Here is a 3,651-nt window from a genome sequence, read left to right as displayed (position 1 = left end):
TTGTTGGATGTCCGGAAGTCGAATCGGAGGGCGTACTCGATTTTGAGTCCGTCCGGTGTTGTCAGCACCAAGCCCGCTCCGCATCCTTGCTGGTTTGCCGAGCCATCGACGTGCAAACCCCAGACGGGAGTTGATGTGTCAAGGCGTTCGGCGCCTGGTTGATCCGGCAAGATGGTCTCGGTAATCGCCTCAGATGTCGGTTGTACTGTTGCTGGGGTAAGCTCGGAGATAAAATCGGCAACAGCCTGGCCCTTCTCCGCTGGCCTCGGAACGAACTGTATGTCGAATTCCCCGAGTTCGATCGCCCATTTGATCAATCGGCCCGAAATTTCTGGTTTTTGGAGGACTTGCCGGAGGGGGTGGTTGGTCAGGACTTTGATCCCGTGTGCCTGGAAGTATGGCCGAAGTCTTCGTGCCGAGACAACAAGGGCTAGAGCCAGCTGCTCTAATGGGGGATACCGAAGTTCCGCTCTCTGGAGTGCCTTGCTGACATAGAAGATTGGTAACTCTGCCTTCTCTGGTTTCCGAATTAGTACCGAGCTGACGGCAGTTCCGGATACCGAAAGGTATAGGTAGAGAATTTCCCCAGGCAGCGGTTTTGACAAAAGGGGGGCTTTGCTCATGTAGTTCTTCAGGGCTTGAAATGCGTTATCGCATTCGGCAGTCCATGTGATATCCCGTTTGCCCCCTTTCAAGGCTTTGAAGAACGGTACACATTTATCGGTAGCTTTCGATATGAAACGGGTCAGGGCGGCCACGCGTCCGGTAAGGCTCTGAATGTCCTTCGTCGTCTTCGGCCTCTCCATATCGATGATTGCCTTTATTTTCTCGGGATTAGCCTCAATCCCCCTCTGACTGATCATGAATCCGAGGAATTTCCCGGAAGATACACCGAAGGCGCATTTCTTCGGGTTTAGTCTCATCCTGTAGTCTTTTAGGATGCCGAACATGATCGATAGGTTCTGCAGGTGTTCTTCGGCAGTCCTGCTTTTTACCAACATGTCGTCAACATAAACCTCCATGATGTTGCCGATGTAACCGGCGAAGATTTTGTTGACGAGCCTTTGATAAGTTGCCCCTGCGTTCTTCAGACCGAACGGCATGACATTATAACAGTACAACCCTTTGTCCGTTATGAATGCGGTGTGTTCGCTATCGGGAGGGTGCATGAATATCTGGTTATAGCCGGAGTAGGCATCCATAAAGCTCAGCAGTTCGTGGCCGGCAGTGGCATCCACGAGCTGGTCTATCCGTGGTAACGGAAAGCTGTCCTTCGGGCAGGCCTTGTTGAGGTCGGTATAGTCTTGGCACATCCGCCACCCGCCCGTGGACTTTCTTACCATGACGGAGTTGGCAAGCCATACCGGATACGTTGCTTCCCGGATGAAACCGATGGTTTGAAGTTTTTCGACTTCCGTGCGCATCGCCTCATACCGTTCGGCATCGTATGATCGGCGCTTCTGCCTTACGGGCTTATAAGCGGAGGAGATGGTGAGTTTATGGCTAATCACGTCCGGGGCGATGCCGGGCATGTCCTCGTAAGACCATGCGAAAACTTCCGAATGGTGCCGCAAGAAGTCTATGAATTGCGTTCGGAGGTTCGCAGTGAGTCTAGTGCCGATTCTAACCTGTCGATCGGGCTGCTCATCGCTCAAGGTTATGGTCTCCAATTCTTCGGCAGGTTGTGTGTGAGGGGTGGGAGATTCATCTCTAGGGTCGTCAACCGGTCCAGTACCGTTCGGTAAACCCTGCACCGTCATGGTCTCGTTGGGGAGTTTGAACGAGGTTGCCTTGAGCGCCGTAGCGTAGCAAGTCCGCGCACTCAACTGATTTCCCCGGATTGCCCCCGTGCCGTTCGGGGTGGGAACTTCATCAACAGCATGTGGGGCGAAAGATGCGCCTTGATCCTCGTCAGTGCCGTTCGGCCAACGATAACGTTGTATGCCGTCGGGCAGTCGACGATGAGGAACTGATCGTACGTTGTTGTTTTTCTCGGCGCCGTGCCAAATGTAATTGGCAGTCTGACACTACCGATCGGTTGGACCAGGTCTCCAGAGAAGCTTAACAGAGGTGTCAACTGCCGGTCGACTTGGTTGTCATTGATTCCCATCTCTCTGAAAGCTTCAGCAAAGATTACGCTCACGGAGCTCCCGGTATCGATCAGCACTCGCCCTACATCGTAATCGGCAATTTCAGCTCGGATGATCATTGGGTCGTCGTGGGGATAGAGGATTCCCTCTTCTTCCTCTTGGCAAAATGTGATCGGCTCCCAATGAACTTTTGGTGTTTCCTGGAACCGATTCACCTCTATTCCGAGCACCTGAGGAAACTGCGCGGCACGCACATACTGTTTCATCGAACGGTGGCTCATCCCCGCAACGGTAGGTCCTCCGCTGATAGTGCTGATCATGTTTATCTGCCGAGGAGGGTTCGGCACCGGCGCCGTGGCGGCCGGGCGATATACTGGTCCAGTTTCCCTTCTCGGATCAGCCGCTCCACAATCTTTCTCAAACTTATACAATCTTCCGTGTTGTGGCTGTTGTGCTGATGGTATCGGCAGAATTTACCGGTCTCCCGGTTGTCTTGCCGATTGGGTCTTCTAACATTCGGCTTTGGTATGGCCTCCTGTTCGTTCATCAGAACGGTTTCATACGTGGTATTCAGCAGGGTGAAGACCTCGTTGCCGTGGTCACGGTTGGGCAGGGGTCCTCGGTTGTCGTTGCGACCATACCGCCCTTTCCCTTTCTTTGGCTGATCTCTTCGATCGGCACGGTTGTCTTTCCGCTTATGGCCCGCCGAATATGAGTCGGCCCTTTCGTAGGATGGCGCCTTCGCCGGATAAGCGCTTGGCTCTGCATCCTCTCGGCGTGCCGAAGCGCTTGGTTTTGAGTTGAAGTACTCGGCCTTGGCGTGCACCGCCGCCTGCTTCATCAGCTCATCATACGTGCGCCAGTTGCTGCTGTGTACTAGGTATCGGAAATGCGAGGACCGAAGGCCACTCTTGAAGGCGCCGTAGGCTGCCCTATCATCTGTTTCCGGACACCTTGAGTACTCGTGACTGAAACGCGCCGCATACTCTCTCAGTGGCTCGTCCTCTCTCTGCCGAATCGTGTACAGATCATCGGCAGAGTAAAGGCGATCCGTTTGGATCATGAAGTGATTGAGGAAGATCTGCTTCAGCTCGTCGAAAGAATCCACCGTTTCCGGCTCCAGACGGTAGAACCAATTTAGGGCTGCCTCGGTAAGTGAAGACGGGAATAGCAGGCACTGCCCCTCGTCGCTCAGACCCTTGCATCCGATGGCAGACTGAAATGAATGAAGGTGGGTTAAAGGATCTTCGGTACCAGTGTAGAATGGTATGCGCAATGGCTGCACTTCCCGATCCTGCCGAGAGCGACGGATGCGTCTCGTGAACGGCCCGGGCCGAAGCTTTCCCCACTCAGGTTCCTGGGAGCGAGCCTTGTCGTTTTCCATTTTCTGGACCTTCTGAAAAAGGAGTCGGACAACAGGGTCTCGGCTTGGGATTCCTTCGGCATCATAGTCTTCCAAGCGCCTTCGCGGGCTCACGGAGTTATCCCCCAAGTATTGAGTTGATACCGAACGGTAGGTGGACGTTTGCGCATCGGAAGGGATATACTCGGATGCCGACTC

This window comes from Prunus dulcis, chromosome 6 (genome assembly GCF_902201215.1).
Source record: "Prunus dulcis chromosome 6, ALMONDv2, whole genome shotgun sequence".
NCBI lineage: Eukaryota > Viridiplantae > Streptophyta > Magnoliopsida > Rosales > Rosaceae > Prunus > Prunus dulcis.
Note: the sequence above shows the minus strand (reverse complement) of the source record.